Here is a 19,923-nt window from a genome sequence, read left to right on the forward strand (position 1 = left end):
GAGGACAAAAGCTGACAGTTCAACAAGAATTTCTGCAAGAGCAACAACGAAGAGAGCTGCTTCCTAGGTTAAAAGACAATTGTGGATTAGGCAAACTGTAAAGAACACCATTAGTCCTAGGCAACTGATGGGGTTTTTTTGTGTGTATTTTTGACACAGGCATCAGTGACCACAGATACAGGCAACAACAATCCCGTAAGTCAAATTAGCACGTCATTTCTATTTCTTTTTTTTTTAGTGGGTGATCACGCCATCATCACATGTTAATGCTGTGTGTGTATTCAACATGACTCTCTAAAAACTTTCCCTTCCTGGTTTTATGAGGAAACGGTATCAGGACAAAACTGGGCGGCGCATCACACAACATGAAACAGAAGTGATTATAACTTACCTACGAAGTTAGCCAGAGGTGGAATACCCTCCTTCAAGCCTCTGTGTTTACACTGCCAAGGGCAAGAATTTGCATCCTAAGGATATCCAGGCAAAATCTGCCAGTGATCAAAGACACACTGTGAAAAAGCCTGGCCACCAGTGTTGGATCTCAAGTCAGCGGGTAAAGCCTAGTGGGAAGGAAAAAATAAAAATGAAAAGGGGATGAGCCAGCTACAGGAAAAAATAAACCTGTTTTTTTGTGAATTTCTGCATAGACAAAACCCTAAAAACACTCTTCCAGAACCTGGCTACTGTTTCTTAACTACTACCTCGCAGGTAGTTTTTTCAAGCAGGTAAAAATGAGGCCAACTCCAAAGAACTGCACAAAGATCACATGTGACCAAGTAAATTGGCAATAAAAAGGCAAACAAAATTCAATTTAGAGAGATAGAAAAGTATGTGGAGAGAACGATGGCTCAGGACCTGAACCGATCACTAGCACTCAGATTGAGATCTTAGGGTTACGGTAAGTAGTACAGAAGTGTTAGTTCAGTGTTCAGAAGCGGTCAAAATGAGAAATCAAGTGCTAGTACCTGTTAGGAAAGGAAGAGAAACCCAAATGTTATGTCCAGTGAAAGCCTGCGCTTTTATTATAAAGTTGTGCAGTTGTGGTTCCTTTCTTATGAAAGCGGTTACTGCAGAAAAGGTTCAGAGAAGGGGAATGCAGATGACCAAAGCCCTGAACTGGAACTTCGCAAGGTAGGATTCTTCGGCATGGGAAGAGCAGTGATGTAGTAGGAAGGATCTAGAGGGCTAAAAATTAAGCAATATGGACACAGCGGATAAAGATAAAGGAAGTGTCAGTTGAAGCTAGCAGGAGCCAGGTTCAAGGGAGGCAAAAGGAGGCTGTTCTTCACACATCTAGATGGGTGGAAGTCCTTGCCTGTCCTGTGGATGCTGATGTTTTACACTGAGGGGGAGACTGAGTAACTTCATAGGGAAATGAAGCAGTGTGTCCAGGTGGCCAAGAAGGCCAACAGCATCCTGGCTTGTGTCAGGGGTAGTGTGGCCAGCAGGAGCAGGGCAGGGATCGTCCCCCTGTGCTCGGCGCTGGTGAGGCTGCACCTGGAATGCTGTGTCCAGTTTTGGGCCCCTCAATACAAGAAGGACATTGAGGTGCTGGAGCGTGTCCAGAGAAGGGCAACAGAGCTGGGGAAGGGTCTGGAGCACAGGGCTGATGGGGAGCAGCTGAGGGAGCTGGGGGTGTTCAGCCTGGAGAAGAGGAGGCTGAGGGGAGACCTCATCGCTCTCTACAACTGCCTGACAGGAGGGGGCAGGGAGGGGGGTGTTGGTCTCTTCTCCCAAGTAGTTAGTGATAGGACGAGAGGAAATGGGCTCAAGCTGCGCCAGGGGAGGTTTAGATTGGATATTAGGAAAAATTTCTTTAGGGAAAGGGCAGTCAAACATTGGAAGAGGCTGCCCAGAGAGGTGGGGGAGTCACCATCCCTGCAGGTGTTCAAAAGATGGGCAGAGGTGGCACTTTGGGACATGGTTTAGTGGGCATGGGGGTGTTGGGTTGATGGTTGGACTGATGATCTTAGAGCTCCTTTCCAACCTTAATGATTCCTAGGTTTTCACTTTCATTAAAAAACAATCCAGCCACCAAGCCAGGAAACATGAAACTATGACTCCCCCCTTAATTGGTTTAATGGTGGACTTGGCAGCGTTAGGTTAATGGTTGGACTAGATGATCTTAAAGGTCTTTTCCAACCTAAATGATTCTATGATTCTAAATCCATCGAGGGTTGATCTAAATTGATCTAGAAACCATTTCTGCCCCAGAAGGCCTCTGAAAGTTATGGCCATAAAACAGCAACTGGGGAAGTTTCACACCAGCTTACCTTGTTCTTTCTCTTCTCTAAATGCTCACTTTCAGTCACTGTCATGAACAAGATGCTGGGCTAACTCGACATTTAGTTTGGCAGTACAGGAACTTTCCATTTAACTGAAGATACATAGGTGTCTCCTTTGCTATTTCCTCATCGTCATAGCAGCATCATCACCTTCTCCCAAGTGTTCAGTCCTGTGGAGAGCTGCTGCCTGTGAACTGAGACTTTGCTACTGTAGAACTGCTTTAAGCACTAGTTTATAGGAACACTGGTATTTCCCCACATCTTTAGATCGCTGTTTGAGCAAGAGTCAACAGCAGCTTTGGCAAGGAAGCAGAAAGGCAGTTTTGCAGAATATATGTGCTGTGTAAGTTGAGACTGAGAGCCCAGTGTAATACACATCCTACCAAGTTGAAGCTTTTTGGTTTTCCATGTTTGGAAAATGGGTCTCTGTGAAATTGTTTTAAGCTCTATGGAAACTTGGAGAAGGGGAAAAAAAAAAGATCCCTAAAATACTCAAAACAAGCAAACGTGTGTAAATTGTTCTTTTAAGAAGTTAAATTGCCAGTTTAGACTTTGAAAGTTAAGTATCTCTTATTTCATGACTGATGATTTTAGCAGTTACCACACTAATGTACTTTGGCAAAGAAGCCCCCTCCAAAATAAAACATGACATTTCGTACAGTTTTACTGCGTGAGGAGTTCCAAATGCGCCATGTGAAACCGGTAAACTTTCTGTCACCACGTCACAGGATACCCTTGAAGTGCATATTTAAATGGGGAGGAGGGAGATGGGACACACAAATAAACCACAATACCAGAGGAAGGACTGTGAAGTTTCCAGGGCAGCGTAAGAAGGATCAGGTTATTATTTTAAAGATAGTCTTAAGATTGGCAGGAGGGTGTAATGCCATTTAAGCTACTCAGGCTGGCATTCTGTCCTTTTAAAGATTCAAATCGGTACCAGATTTTCTAGCCTGCTGGTGCTGAAGACCCATTCTTCCTTCCAGGCTTGCTTCAGAGGAAGACCTTGATTTAAAACGATGGAAACTGAATCTGGCGTACACTGAAGTGTCTTAACGCGCAGAAGCTGTCACATCTTTGTGGCACAAAAGCCCAATAGAGGAGGTTGCCAGAAAAAGGAGGGAGTAAACCATTTGTTCTGAACTGAAGATGCAAAGGGCCAACAGGAAGAAGCTTGGAGCTAATAAAATGGGAATTCTGAAGTCCCTTTCATCCTGCAGAGGTCTTTCTTTAATTGCATGAGGGTAACAAAAAAAGCGTTATCTTACCAAATGACTCATTTACAGGTAGATACGCCTTGACCACAAACATTGGAGTTCCTGCCCCTTGGGATTCTTCAAAAACGTGTCCCCTTTTCCTGTTCAGCACACTGTAGATCCCACCAGCCACTTGTTCTGGGCACTATGAAAAAAAAGATTCTATCAAGTTACATAAAAGGAGGAGATCGCCAGTTATTAAAACACAGCCAGGCAGCATTAGACCATCCCTCTAGACAGCTCTCTTGATGTTTTCCTCATGATGGCTCCTCCCTCAGAGAAATTTCTCTCATGGGTAACAAGTGGCTCCACTCTCACTTCCGAGACATCTTTCAGAAGCTCTGCCTGCCCTCCCTGCCTCGCATGACTGGGAAGTTTCCAATTACTGTATATACTGACTGTACTGGATTGTAGTTTACATACAGAAAGCGAGGCAAAAAGTGCATATGCTCAGCGAATGACCTTCAGCAATCTTTGGCCACAAGAAAGCAGAGTCCTCTAGTGCTCTGTAATAAATGCATTTACTACAGGATGCAAATTTTAGACAAACAGGATCTCACTGTACCTTATCTTAGACCTTACAACATGGCTGATGAGCACTCTGATAAAAACTGTACTTCAAAACACACAATTGCTTAGAAACATACCACTAAGGCCGCAACCCCCCCCCCGCTTTGTCACGATAGGTTATACAAGTCATCGAGGGGAAAAAAATTCTCCATTTTGCTGTTTTGTCCTTACTTGCACTCATCTATCCTCAGCCCTCATGGCTAAGACACTTTTTAAGCAAGTGAGCTGGTAGATTTCCTGCCCACCACCCAGCACCATAGTCTGGAATTAATTTTTAAAGCAGGTTTTAAATCTTCCAATTGCTTTTAAGACAGTTAAGACAAATTGGTATGTGGATAGCTGTACTATTTATGATAAATAAATACTTTTAGCATGGAATGTATTTTCTAGGCTCTTTCATGGAAGAATTGAATTTACCAAGAAAATTCAGTTATTCAAAGGACAAAGGTTAATGTTTAAACAGCTCAAAAAAAACTTATTTAAAAAATCCTTGCTGCTCTTTCTGGTTATTTAGGATACCCAATGTTTGTTCCCCTGAATGTCTGCAGTGACAGAAAGAGAGGAGGGGAAAAAAAAAAAAAAAACCCCAAATCATAACTTCCCCAAAAGTACTGGCAATTCATAAAGAACAGCATAATTCACCTCCCCACCTACATTTTGCTGTTTCCATTTAACCTTTTTCTAACTGCGGAATGAAAAACCTGTCCTCAAAGTCTTTGCATCGCTGATATAATGGACATAGAACAGAGCTGTCATGGCTTCTCGGAAGAGAACGTGGAAACACAATCATAGATCTGTTGCATCTCGTGTTGGCAGTGTTAGGTTTATGGTTGGACTCAATGATCTTAAGGGTCTTTTCCACTCTAAATGATTCTATACAATACCCTGTTGCATACCTGTATTTCTACCAGATAGATGGGCTCCAGAAGCCTGGGTTGTGCTGTAAGAGTAGCGGCATACAGAACTCTCCTCGCAGTAGGAATGATTTGCCCACCACCACGGTGCACAGCATCAGTGTGCAGAGTGACATCATGGCTATCAAAATGAACACCTCTCATGTTCTCCTCACACAAGGCACCCTGCAATAGTAAAAGGAGAAAAACAAAGGTGTGATACTGCTCAGGAGTTTCTAAGATATGAACCTTCACTTAGCAGGATTCTGGCCTGATTTAAGTCACTCATGCTGATGCTGAGCAGTTACATTTGGACCAAGGCAGCATTAGACCATCCCTCTAGACAGCTCTCTTGATGTTTTCCTCATGACGGCTCCTCCCTCAGAGAAATTTCTCTCATGGGTAACAAGTGTCTCCACTCTCACTTCCGAGACATCTTTCAGAAGCTCTGCCTGCCTTCCCTGCCTCACATGACTAGGAAGTTTCCAATTACTGTACATACTGACTGTACTGGATTGTAGTTCGACACAGAAAAGTCCTTCTTGGAAGGACTCAAATGCTCCTGCAGCACTTGAGAACTCACACTGGGAACAAACATTAAAATACCCCCAGACAACATCTTCATTACACAGGTTGAGTGACGCACGTTCTTCAGTGGGGACAAATTCCAACTAGCCCACTACCCTGTTCTTATCAGTTATTCTAAAGATTTCACATGAATAGAGCTCAGACACATTTCAGTAACACAAGATACAACACAGAACTACACTTACCTCTTTCATAGTCCACTGGAAACCAGCAGCAACATTGTCTTTGATTTCATTTAGGTACTGGACACCTTTCGTGATGTCAACTAAGATATTCGGACCGGTACCGTTAGGTCCAAAGCACCAAATCTTACGAGCATCAGACACATCCCACTCATATTTCCCTGCCAGGTAATGCGCACGCTGTTTCAGTTCTTGATGGGAACCGACTTCCCCTTTGTCTACATCCTCTGCCAGGCCATCAGGAAAGGGTCGAGCCTTCACGTACAGCCTGTTGTGTTTGTTGGGAGATTTGGATAAGCACACCTGGCTTGACTCTTCACCAACTGTCTCACAGTAAGATACAACCGGGTCCGATTTCTGTCATGTAGATCAAAGACAAAAAATGCCCAAGTACAAAGCTGGTCATTTCCACATACTAATCAAATGCCATTCAATAAACCGTGGCTTCTCCTCCTAAGGCAGTGCGTTAACGCCAGGTTCACTCAGTCATGCCGGCATGCTGCTAGCTTCATCAAGGGAAACAACAACATTTTCAGTAGCCCATCTATGGTTACCATCATTGCTCAAGTTAGTTTTCCTGTTCACTGGATTTTTTTCACATCTCTGTCCTAATTCTAAGCTCTTTCAATGAACTAATAAAGGACTCCTTTTATTACTTAATCAGTTAGTCTCCTAAAAAGTTTCAAATTGCTTTAAGGAAGTTGCTCTAAGGAAACCAACAACAGCAGATTAAAATAACATTTTCAAAGGTTAATATTTAGTCATATTCCATACACTCCAGTCCACAAAAATTCTTGAATACCTTAATTGGAATACAAGCATGATCTTCTTCCAGATCTTTCTTGCCGGCTGTGTAGTTTGGTCCCATGATTCAAACTTTCTGTCCAGTAGAAACAATACCAGAGAAGACTCGCCCAAAGGCACAGAAACGCCCCTTATCCTATGTGGGGACCATTTTGGAAATGCACATCATCAGAGGGCCTTCGGGATGACAGTTTTTGACACCTGCAATAAAATATGTATCTGCATCACACACATTTTCCGTGAGACTTCAAAACTTAGAACTATATGCATATGATTCCCAAAATTCAGTGAACCTTATTAACAGCTCCTCTTTCTTTCAGTTAGTAAAGGACAAATGTGTGTGGACAGATAAGCTACAGCTATGGTAGATATCAAAGATTCTTTGCTAAGGTAACAAATCATCACCACTGTTACTTCTTTCAATACTGAGACCTCTGTTAGTACTTATTCCTTGCTTGCCCAAGCTTCCCTCCTCTGGTATCAAGGTTCTGTGATACCGCTAAATCTCTACTAATATGACCTAGTCCCAGCAAGTTTTGAATAGGGGGATTTAAAGACACCCTGTAAACCCTTAGAATCCAGAAGACAAAATACAGTGCTAGAAGTTTGCGTCCTCAGTGATCATATGGATGATACGGTCAGAAGCAGGACCTCTAACCAGAAGTCCTGTTCTGGTTTTGCAAGAAAGAGTTAACAGTTTATTAGAGGATTACACACACGTGCCATCACATATAAGGTTCTCTTCTGCTAATACTGGACTTGAAAATTACTTCAAATATGATTTATTTATTTCAACATTTGTGGATTTCTGAGGGAAGTGACAAATCTACACAAATCCAAAAAATGCAGATCCTCTTGAAAATACTCAAGTTGATGATCATACTACAGATGATCACACTACAGATGAGTTCTTCAAAACTTAACTCCTTCCTATCAATGCCAGACCAGCAGCCCTGTATCAGATTCAGATTCAGCTATTTGCTCTTTATCTAGTCCTGATCTCAGCCACACCTGCAGACAACTGGGAGATGGTTCCATTTTTTACCAGATTTTCATCCTCCACCTTTAAGGTTGAGAGTGAATCAGAGAACAGAAACAACATGTGCACTGCCAGGGGACATGTTAGAAGTGTTTGAAAGTAAAGTATCTTGTTATGATTCTGACTGTGACTGAGGAGAAGTCATAGGATTCACTAGGAGACCATAATCAAAGCTGCAGAGACAATGAGGGTAATGAACTTGCTGCTCCATCCATCTCTTACAGTATATCCAAAGGCTGGTACATACTATATTCGTGCTCGTCTCAATCCAAATCTAAAATAAATACAATGTGGTTTACACACATCAGCATCCAGCATATAAGGACATAAACCAAGTTTTGTGTGGAGTACCCCAAGGCTTTTCCTTTGCTTTCTTACTTTTTGTAATACCCTGCTCAACAGAGTCCCAAATTAGTAATTCTCATTATAACACAGAAACATAACCCAAATCCATTTTAGGCAGTTTTACTCATCTATGCACTAAGGCTGCTGTATTTCTGACAGCTGGGAAGTTTTTTTTTTTTTACCCATAGCAGCTTCGTCATCAGGTGGCCCCTCATAAAGAAGTTCACAGCGGTATTTTTGTGCTGTTACAGGGGAAGGTAGGTGAATGGTGATCATCTGAAGCAAGGTATCTCCAGCCAGCAGTGCATCACGGCCTAAGGACCCAAAATTCACACTGTAATTAGAACTTGTTTCAACATAATAACCGATCCCCAAATAAACCTCCTGGATAGCATGTAGAAGGCTATACCTAGGGATGCAATATAAAAAGTCATGACAGACATTTAAAATTTCCCCATGACTACTTAAATCTTGTTAAAGGCTATGAGTAAAATACTTATCTAGAAAAAGCAATTTGAACATAACTGTATGTTTGAATTACTGAAAACGAGCACTCCTTGCATTCTTTTTTGCCTTGGGCTAGTGACTTACATTTCAACAGAAAGGTCAGGATTCTTGGATTATGTTAAGCTCGTGAAATAAAAGACGAATGTCCTTCTTCAGATTACAACAGTAGAAAGAAAAAGGTTCATGAATAGTCATATTTTATGGCTGTATCTTCCATAGAGGGAAGATAAAAATAAAACCAAATGTTTTATTAAATCTCTGGCCATTTGCCACAGTGATGTGGTTGGATTTCCCTTCTCCAGTGATTATTTCAAGAAGTTTCCACATGTATCCCCTGGGCCCCCTTTTTATGTGGGTTTTAACATACCTGAGGAGAACCAAGTTAGCACCGGAACCGGACAGTTTCTTAAAGGCTCTGCTCTTAACATTCAGTGCTGTACAGAAAGTGATCATGGGCCTTGAGACATTATTCTTTAAAAGGTTGACCGGAATTCAGCCGTGCTCTTGAATGGATTGGAATTTGTGAGAGCCAACCAGAAACCATGTTTCTGATTACACAGCCACAGCATACCTGTGCAGCAACAGACACTTTGTATTAGCACTGCATTTACACCTTGAGAAGACGGAGGGAGGCAGTATTGGTGGGTTTTTTTAATGTCTGAAATAAAATTTTTCTCCCTCTTTTTATATCAAAACAGGTATGTCTTTTGTATGCTGCAACACACTTAAGTCCTGTTACCTCTCTAGCAAATTCAGTGCAATACATTACCAGGCACCTTATTTCATATCACAACGTTCCTGACGCACAAATTAACCGTTGATCAGCTTATAAAAAGACAATTAAGGTAAGTTTCTGTAGATTTTAAAAGATATAAAAGACTGTTCGCATTACACAGCTCAAGGGTAAGAAATGCTACCACTCCAGCAATTCTAATGAAATAGAAAGGCCATGTTACCTTAAGAAGGGGTTTCCCCTCTTTATCCCGATCTTCAATGTCTAGCTTGATATCAAGTTTCTCTATCAATTTGGCTGCCTCTTCCTTCTTAAAATTCATAATGGCATCAAAGATCTGAAACAAGTTTATAGCAACCGGAGTAAGTAATACAACAGAGACAGGTTTTGCTTACCAGTTGTCTTAAACGTGTTGTATGTCTGAAAACCCTCTGGTCTCTCTGTTATGGGCTTTTGTTTGAGAAACTATTTGCAAGGATCATACAAGATCAAGATTCACAAATTATATTAAATGTTTCAAAATCCAAAGGAAATTCCAAATTTCTATCAGAAGAGGTTCATACACAAGACACATAAATCTTTAATCTAACGATATGCAGAATATGTTATTTCATTGAAGACCATTCAGATTTGCTGCCTTCCACTTCTGTCCCACCTTTTGCACATTGTTCTTATACTGCAGAATTTTTCTAGTCTCTACAGAAAGTGTAGACCTACCTTATGAGAGGGATGGTTTTCCTAAGAGCTAACCTGCTAAACTAAAAAAAGTCTCCTCTTACGCCCTTGCAATCAAATCAAGACAAAATAGTGCTTTACCTTAAAGACAGGATCCAGAACTAGCTGGCAAAATGTCCTTGGCAACTTCTTTCCATCTGGGCTTTCCATAGTGGCTGATTTGCTGCATTTTCCAGTTGCTGGATCAAAATATCTAAAGATTATGTTTATTTTTACCCATCCAGTTTGCACTTGAGGAGTATCCACTTTTTCTGCAAATTTCCACTTAGTTATTTTTAAAAGCAAACTTTGTAAAGTTTCACACTTAAGCAGAGATTAGAATAGCAGAAGAGTGGCAAATCCTTATTTGAATGTAGCAATAACTGTTAGATGTTTGGGGAGGCAAAGGACAGCTTTTTGTTTGTTTAGGCTTTGGAGGTTTTTTACTACACTTAAAAACACTTTCACATGTATTTTTAGGGTTTTACAGGGAACTAGGCACTGTAAGCAAACCTGTTGCCAAGAATTCTCTTGCTCCACCCTGTTCTCTATAACAGTCCTTTGAAGCCTTGCTAAAATCATTTAAATACCATACAAGATGGTATTTGGAGTACCCTATGAGCTAAATGAGTCAAGGTAGGTTAATTTATTATAAGGCATCAGAAGACAAGCAAGTATATTGAGCTTTCACATATGTATAAAGCATTCAGTTAACAGCAAGTTATGTACACACCTAATATCTCATAACTCCATCTTTTATGAGATACAATTTAAGGTTCATTAAATTCACAGAAATACTCATTGGTATCAGAAGACTGGATTTGGTCCATAATCTTGTGTTGCATATTAATTTTACCTATGCAGTTCAATAAAAGCATGTTCTGAAGTTCTGAATCATAGAATCATCGAATCGTTTAGGTTGGAAAAGACCTTTAAGATCATCCAGTCCAACCATTAACCTAACACTACCAAGTCCACCACTAAACCAGTTAAGGGGAGAGTAGCAATTTCATGTTTCCTGGCTTGGTGGCTGGATTATTTATAATGAAAGTAAAAACTAGGAATCACTAAGGTTGGAAAGGACCTCTAAGATCATCAGTCCAATCATCAACAATTTATACACTAATTACAATTTAAAGAAATTAGAGAGAGCTAATGTTCAGAAAATAAATGAAGGGCAGTGCTGACAGTGAAGTTGTGTGGGTTTTTTGTTTTTTGGGTTTTTTTTTCCTAAAATGGAGGTGGAGGGAAAGATCCAAGCTGTTGCTTCCCAATCATAAAACACAAGAATCTTGAAATGACTGCAGTGTTGTGTGTGGAGTGAATCTTCTCTCTCTGCTCTTACGGAGCAGGTTATCAGAACTCACCATAGAAGGCACATACAGCATATCTGCATTACAAGCAATTGCCTTTCTCAGATATATAAATATTTTCATTATAAGCGTTACAAATTCATGTCTCTAACCAGCTTTCTAAGCTGCCTATGAAAGCTTAGTTTTATGGAAGCACAAACTCAGCATGCACTGGTATGCATCACTGATATCCTTAGAGTGTCACTGTGGTGTCTAAGCATGTAATCTACATTCATTCCATGCGTAGTGTGTTACTTACTTATCACCCCAGAGTTTTTTCATCATATCTTCCACTTTCTTTGAACGCTCAGCTGAAGGGAGTTGTGCTTTTTCACCTTTGGCAGCAAATTTGGTTACATACATCTCAGCAAACTGCTTCACAGTAAATGCCCAGCCATGCAGATCAGAGCCAAACCCAACAGTACTGATAACTGGATCAATCTTTAAAAGGGAGAAAAAAAGTGAATGCATTTCACAAAACACTGACTTGAAATGTATGAACTGCTTTCAATGACAGGCAGGATCAGTAAAGATGCCAAATATTTTCTGAAACATAGAACAAGGAAATATTTCACCTAAGATGGGTCTATTGGATATTACTTTGAAGCAAGAACCTTACTTTGTCCCACACAATGGAAATATTTACAACAAAGGCTAAAATAAAAACTTCAGAAATATATTTGTAAAGTGCTAAGTAGGATTTGGAGGATTATGACTCTGTAAAGATTATTAACTGAATTGTTACTGAACTTTCTCTGGAAAGTAAAATATAGGTGGCTCATTCCTGCCACACAGATAAAACTGGTCTGACTTAAGAATGGCTGAGATTCATGGAATATAAGAATCAGGATACAATCCTAGCCAAGAGTCCTTTGTTCCAGTAACTAGATTAAGCTGCAGTCAATTTTAGCCATAAACCAAACTAGTACAGGACGATCACATTTAAACAAAGGAAACCAGGTCTGAAAACTCTGGTGAGAAGGTCTGTCTCGTAGCTATTTGGTGGAAAAAATAATACCTGTATAAGCAGCCTGATTCTGACAATTCCTTACGCTAACAGCTAGACCACCAGAGAAGACGTGCAGTTGACTTTGTTTTTTTTTTTTTATTTTACAATTCTCAGCTGCAATACAGGAGGTACTATTTGTCTTTCTAGTTTCAAACCATCCTTCCAGAGATATCCAGCATATTATGATATAATTACTGGTAGAATAACAGAGACCTACACCTTCAGATCAGAAAAGAGCAAATTAAATGCGTTATCAGTTAGGAATAGCAGAAAGGCCACGTTTCCAGTTGCGTAGGTGACATAAGCAGCAAAGTCAGGCACAGAAAGCTAATCTTCTGGCTTTTGGTCCTTTGCCTTAAATTTCAAACCATAGCTTCCCTTCAGCAGTTTGCCCCAGGCAAATGTCTGACATTTGATGTTTGAATGACACTGAGCAACCGGCTTGAGGTCACACATTGTTGTTAGTGAGAAAGTATCACTACAGGATGATCTGCTTTGTGAATTCTCTCCTCTCTCCTAGCTGCTTTCGCTCCCCAGCTGGCTGATCTGAAATAATATCCCCAAAAGAAAAGCTATGAAACACTGGGAGTGGAAGGGGACTGAAGAACGGCTCCTTCACGCTGGCCATAAATGTATGCAATTGTTTCGTATCAAGGCTGGTATTCTCCAAAACAGAATTTCAACCACAGCAAAGTTTTAAAGTTTTCTTTACCATAATATTACCCATTGGTCCAGTTTCACCCTCTCCGTAGGTGGCAATGATGACATTGACATTTTCCACAATACGCTGAAATGTCTGGTAAAGCTCCTCAGGCTCCAGCTGCAATTCCAGCAAAGCACGATCCATTTTGTTCATCATCAGTACTGGTTTGTACGTTCTGCAATAGCCTGCTGCAAAGCAGTCTCTGTCTGTACACAAACCCCTTAAAAATATAAGCACAATTAAAACACACATTGTATATACAGGCAAGATCTCTAATCTACTTTGCACTGGGAAACTGGGAATTTGGTGGTAGTGTTGGTGCTCCCTGACACCATCATTACTCAGTTGCATGTATGGCTCCATTTTCTAACTGAAGGAGGAGAAGAATGACAGGGAGTTCCACTCCCTAGGATTTTCCCGAAAGATTGATTTTATTTCCTCAGTTACTCTACATTCAACCCACAAGCTGGATACAAAGTGGATATAATCCTCTAAGATACAGGAAAGGCCATGGGCTGAGACTGCAAATCAGAATTCATACCATTAGAAGTTAAACTTTCAGAAAAAGAAGCTTCTTCCACACTGAAGTCTTTCTAATTAAAAGGGCACCGTCAGTGACACTGAGAGCTGCTGTAACTTCAGAGGAGAAATCAACATGTCCAGGGGAGTCAATGAAGTTACTAAGAAAACCTGAACCACCCCTACACCATTTGATGAAGGCCAAGTCGTTGTCTGAGAGTTCATAATACACAGAAGTTGCCCTGTAAGAGAAGACAATTCATATTAATGATTTAATAATGTTTCATAATTCGCTGATTTTAAAATTTGCATTGGTCAGGCAACTATTCCTGCTCAGTTACAGTAGCAGTATTTCTTGATGTACTTAAAGGAAAAAACACAAGAAGACCTGAATATTTCAATTTCTAAAGTTCTTAGGATCTAAAATTCTGCTTTAGGTGTAATTAATTTCTATTCTTATTAAAAATCAACACCTCAGGATAGTAGTCACAGCATAACATCACTGTCAGACTGTAGATTCATGCTCCAAATCACTTGACAACTTGTTAACTTTGCAGTTGCAGACATCAAAGACAAAGGTAGTAGTAAGAAGACACAGCCCACCACAGTGGCTTGGAGAAACGGCGTATTGGCCTGTAAGCAATCCAATAAAACCGAAGGTGACTACTAAGAATCTTTCTGAAAGCGTTTTTCTCCATAGTGAGAAGCAGGTAAGAATGGTCTCTTAAAAGCTCTACTCCAATATTGCCCAGATTGCACTCTGAAGACTGTGAACTTCTCTTCTGTAACGCACAGCTTGAGTTACATGTCAACTTAAAAAAGATCTGACAAGATGCAAGGCTTTGAGCAGACCATTTTTCTGTCTTCAGACTGAAAAGAAAGAAAAAGAAAAAAAAAAGAGAAAGATACAAATTCTTACGTAGACTTGATTGTGATACATCTTTCCTGCTCGTCTTTCCGTGTGTCTGTGAATCGCATTTCTCCTGCTCTGGCTGAGGCAATGATGCCCGCTTCACACACCAAGGAGTCCGTCAAGGTTGATTTGCCATGATCAACCTGAGCAATCACAGACGTATTCCTAATATTGGACTTCTTGTCCATGATTGCTCGGATGTGAAATTCACCTGGATGGGGGAGGAAAAGAAAAAAAAAAACCAGCTATTGATTCCTTTTAAAGTATACAAATGTCTATGTGAAATCTTAAACTTCTGCTATTTCTTATTAAATTCACAATCTAAAGAAGAAATTAAGCTGTTTGTACTTTTAAGCTTAGTATTACAAACAGTTGTTCACATTTTTGGCATGTTTTCCTAAGTACGAAGGGCGGAGGCATAACTTAAAATACAGCTCAGATTTTGTGTCACAAAACGTCAGATGCCACAAAAATGAAGAATCCACCTGCAGAGACAGAACAGCTCATCCCTGCCAAATAGGATGAGAGGAAATGGGCTCAAGCAGCGTCAGGGGAGGTTTAGATTGGATATTTGGAAAAATTTCTTCACGGAAAGAGTGGTCAAGCATTGGAACAGGCTGCCCAGAGAGGTGGTGGAGTCCCCATCCCTGCCGGTGTTCAAAAAACAGGCAGACGTGGCACTTGGGGATATGGTTTAGTGGGCATGGGGGTGTTGGGTTGATGGTTGGACTGATGACCTTAGAGGTCCTTTCCAACCTTAATGATTCCTAGTTTTACTTTCATTAAAAATAATCCAGCCACCAAGCCAGGAAACCTGAAATTGCTACTCTCCCCTTACTTGGTTTAGTGGTGGCCTTGGCAGTGTTAGGTTAATGACTGATGATCTTAAAGGCCTTTTCCAACCTAAATGATTCTATGATTCTATGAAATGTTACAGGAGGGTTAGTGCACACAACTGCAAGCTGCAGCTCTCATCAGAGCTTCTGCGCACATCCTTCTCCTCTCCTCCCACCACTGCCCCTCACTTTGCCAAGTCTTCTTCCCAACACCTGCTCTCCATCTCCCAGGGCTTTTCAGGTGAGTTTTCCTGGTTTCGAGAAGAGGCTGGGTCTTCTACTTTTGTAGCCAATATACCAGCTCTAGAAACTGGTGGTCCAGCTCAGTCAAAAACCTCTTTGAAGACTTTTAGTTAGCCAAGCGTGAAATTTTTTAGACCCCTCTCACAAATGATATCCCAGAAAGAAATTTTTTCTTCTGTCCATAATTCTTCTATCTCTTGCTAAGAACAATTCCCCTCCTTCAATTTGCAGAAAAAATAACCCTGACCCTCAGGAGCCCTGGCAATTATCTATTAAACACAGGACAACTTAGCAAAGGAAGGTGAGATCTTACTAATCTCGGCCTGTCTCATTCTGTAATGAGAGTCACCTGTAGGTCACAGGAGTGCAGTTAACGTGGTTATTCTTGCAAATCCCTTTAATGCACGAAGTGTTTCATAGGGACATGGAAAAAGACGGAACTGGGAGGAAAAAATGATGGGGAACATTAAACAAACACACACAAAGATCACATAACACATCAGTAGTTTACACTAGTTACTCAAGTGAAGAAAAATATACCATAAGAAACACTTAAATAGGTTCCTCATCTGTGTTTGAGTTGCAAATGACACAGAAATAATGAAACATGCTGTGGCGGGTTGACCCTGGCTGGAGGCCAGGTGCCCACCACAGCCGCTCTATCGCTCCCCTCCTCAGCTGGACAGGGGAGAGAAAATCTAACGAAAGGCTCATGGGGCGAGGTAAGGACAGGGAGATCACTCAGCAATTACCGTCATGGGCAAACCAGAGGTTATTCTTCAGTTTAATAAAAAAGCATATTTCTTTTCTAGAACATTCTAGGGTGTCGTGGCATCCAAAGTCTCACTCACAGCAAAATTCACATACTTCTTCTGAGACCTTGAAATATTTCTTTCTTCTCTTTCTTTTCCATTTAGAGAAAACAGCACCATTACTTTTCTACTTTTACCATTTTCCCTGTTTTTAAATTGTGCTGTGGTAAGAAAAAAAAAAAAAAATCAGTACTCTTAGTGAGAATAAAGTATAGTGCCAGAGCTGTGCTATGTACGCTTATTTCATAAGGTAAATAAATACCTAAGTGTTGAGAAGTGTACCTCCATGCTCTTTGTATTTGCTAATTATACACTTTCGGAATGGAACAAGTGAAATTTACTTCTGATAAATATTTAGCTAGCCCAGATATCACATTTTGAACTGAAACCTATATTTTTTCCATCGTCTCCAAGTGCCCAATACATTTATATATACACGCTACATTGTAGTTTTCTTTCAGGGCAAGGAGCAGAGATGACCATAAGAGTTTATTTCGTAGTCATATTTTAAGCATATGGGGCCTCCTACACACATCCATTTATATTAATTCTAAATGTAAACTTCACGCACGTGTTCCTCTGGCAAGACTGGATGTTCTCCTGCGGGCTGTTGAAGCTATTCATATAATCTGAGAAGGGATGGTATTGGAGTTGTAAAAACTTTGATTTCTGCCAAAGAACAATGGAGCCTTACCATCTGGGATAATTGTGTCCCACTGTTATAAAAGTAGAACAAAAACAGATACACGGAGCGACCATGATACAAGACATGGATGTAAAATATTTGGTTTATGGGTTTAGTTGCTTGGTGTTTCAAGAAGCCATTAATATATTGCTATCACTTTGTGGTGGAGCTGGAGCAACTTGGGTTTGAGACGGAAAATCACTAAATCGTAGCGAAGGAAAGGAGAGCCAAGAAGCACGATGAGAGAAGAGCAGGGTCAGACCGTACTGGGGTGGGAGGTGAGAACAAGGGAATCTACAACCGAGTTTAAGGGATTAGATGGACTGTGGGCCCCACAGCTCTACAACATTAGACCTCAGAAGTCATCGCAGTCAAGGAGGTAGAGAGGCCTCCGTAAGTGACCTCAAAGCTTCTGCTGACAAGTCTCATGGCAAGCCGATACCAACAGCACGAACATATTTTTATTCTGAACTTTCCATCCTTTTGCTCAAGTACAAGACTGCACCCCTTCCCAGAAACTGAAGGTCCAGTGCCTTAGATATCACTGCATTAGTACTTTTTGCCAGGACGACAACAATATAATACACCTGGGCATGAAGCTTGCAGCCTGTAGGAAGTTAATACTGAGAGCCAAGTTCAGGTGAGTAGTATTCCTTTATTATTGTTTGGTTCATCCCTTGGCCTAAATGAGTATTTTTAAGAGCTAGCTCACTTTTAATTCACTTTGCTATATCACAGTGGCTCTTCTTTTTAGTATTACTGGGTAAGCCACTCTTAAGTGTCTGCTAAGTAGCACATTAATAAAATATAGTATATTAGAAAAGTTAAAGAGTTCAAAATTCAAGGATTAATATTAATGTCTTACCAGGCCTTCTGGGAGAAACTTCAGGATTATGTATTAATAAATGCTATCCACTTCCAAACGTTTTATTTACCGCTTCATTTACACAAATGCCAAAGAGAGTTTACCACATGTGCTGTTCTCTAAGAGAGAGAGACACCGGCATCACAATTTTTTTTTGGTCATACACACAACTGAAAACACAAAGCCAGATTAAAAATTAATAGCCATTTTAATTGTAAATGTTTTTCATTACAGAGTTTCTGTTCTGCTGTGATAGACAGCAACCGGATCAAAGTTATCTTGCTATGAAACGCTTGCTGCAGAGGGGTTAAGGCCTTCCATGTGCAACAGCAAGCGAAAAGCAAAGATGATGAAAGCAGTATTTGTAGAAGGGAGAAACATCACCGCTTTATTACAAGCGGAACATCACTTTTGCCAAAACCCTCAAGTTTCATGGCCAGAATACGACCTTGCTCCTTTTAACTACTGTATGACATCGTTTGGGTAAGCCCCCACTGCAGTGTTGCTTATCCCTGGCTATCGGTAACGCCTCCAGAGCAGACTGCCTTCCTCTTCTGCAGGGCATCTCTTTCTCTTAAAGATGTTCAAATTCTTACTGTAACGAACCATTACATAGCTTCAATTCAGAAATACATATTCTAAAAACAAAGAAGAATGAAAACACTTACTGAAGCTGACATAGGTGACTAGAATGTCCATTTCAGTAAACAATAATACTTATGCAGTAACAAATTACAAGAATTAAAAAAAAAAAAAAAAAAGGAAAGGGTTCCAACAGCATTAATCACCAAGAAATGCAAAGATGTACAAGGACCTGTTTATCACAGAAACAGGCTGGTAAATTCTGTTTCACTAGAATAAAGGGAGACTCAAAACAGGTGAAACGCATTACCAGCACTACAGTGATTTAAAATCATGAGGCAGGCTTGCAAAGGGGAAAAATGAATTAAAAACCAAACAACACAACCCACGCTGCAGTGTTTCTAACAGATTGATTTCCCTGAGAGAATGCTGCTGATCTGATTCAGGTCAGACCATTAGTGCAGTGCAGCCCTGTGCAATACATACGTTCACACAGATGCATAGCCTTTTCCAAGCCTCAGTGGAAGCAATGCTTTTATCTCCTATCCTTATAAACACTGATGATCAGGATTTAACCCCGAAGCTTACACTTGAAATTCACTACACGTGTGGGCGAGCAAAACGTACAGAAGCGTTCAAACCTATGAGCCGGGTGACAAGGTGCACTCCCCATACCTGCAAAAGGAGACAGAGAGAAGCAGCAACACCCTCCCCACCCGTGCACCTGGCACCCTTCTAATAAAAGAGCGTAGGGGGGTAAAAACACATAAATAAGCTCAGCGGTGCCCCAGTCCCACAGCCGGGCAGAAAGGGATGCAGCCAGGACCGCCTCAGCGCAACCAGGCGCCGCCGCCTCCTCCCCGGACTCCTGTCAGCACCGGGAGGGCAGGAACCACCTCCCCGCTCCTCGGCCGGCCCCCGGGGCTGACAGAGAACGAGGAGAAACTCCTCAAAGGTATCGTGCTCCGGCGAGGGCTGCAGCCCGCCAGCCTTTCCTTCCCAGCCCGCTGCGCCCGGCAGGCAGCGCCGTGACAGGCGCGGCGAGAAGATGGCGGCCGCGCCCCCCGTCCCCCCAGCTCGCCTGTGCTGAGGCGCGGACAGAGCCCGGCCGCCGCCCGGCACCGCTGTGGGTCGGTGGCTTGGCCGCGGCCGGCCTCGCCTCCTCCCCGCGGGAGCACTAACCATGCTGGCGGATGGCTCCGGATCCCACCTGCCGCCGCCGCCTCCCCCTCCTCAGCCGGGCTGCGGGAGGCGGGAACGAGCCGCGATCAGCTGCTGCCGGGCTGGAGCATCCCCTCCCCGCGCCCCCTCGCCGAGCGCTCCCCGGCCCGTGGTGTGCGGAGGGGCGGGCGGCCTCCCCTCACGGCGGCGGGGCTGGGGGGGGGTTCCCTCCCCGGCTTGGTCGCCGCCTGCTCCCGCTGCGACCCTTCCCCGGAGGCGAGCTGCCCGCTGCCAGCCTCCCGGCCGCTCCTGCCCCAGGATGGCCCG

General features: G+C 41.9%; 1 protein-coding gene and 1 pseudogene across 1 annotated transcript in view; one reads left to right on the plus strand and one right to left on the minus strand.

Moving 5' to 3' along the window:
• The window catches only part of PIAS2 (protein inhibitor of activated STAT 2), a 34,018-nt gene extending 33,592 nt beyond the window's left edge, over positions 1-426 (plus strand). Inside the window, exon 15 of the transcript XR_012831875.1 lies at positions 239-426. The gene's annotated coding sequence lies outside the window, so the exon portion shown is untranslated. The remainder of the gene's footprint in view (positions 1-238) is intronic.
• Positions 427-459: 33 nt separating this feature from the next.
• On the minus strand, positions 460-19,620 carry LOC104033645 (elongation factor 2-like; annotated as a pseudogene).
• Between the last annotated feature and the right edge of the window lie 303 nt (positions 19,621-19,923).

The sequence above is a fragment of the Pelecanus crispus genome, chromosome Z, assembly GCF_030463565.1.
Source record: "Pelecanus crispus isolate bPelCri1 chromosome Z, bPelCri1.pri, whole genome shotgun sequence".
NCBI lineage: Eukaryota > Metazoa > Chordata > Aves > Pelecaniformes > Pelecanidae > Pelecanus > Pelecanus crispus.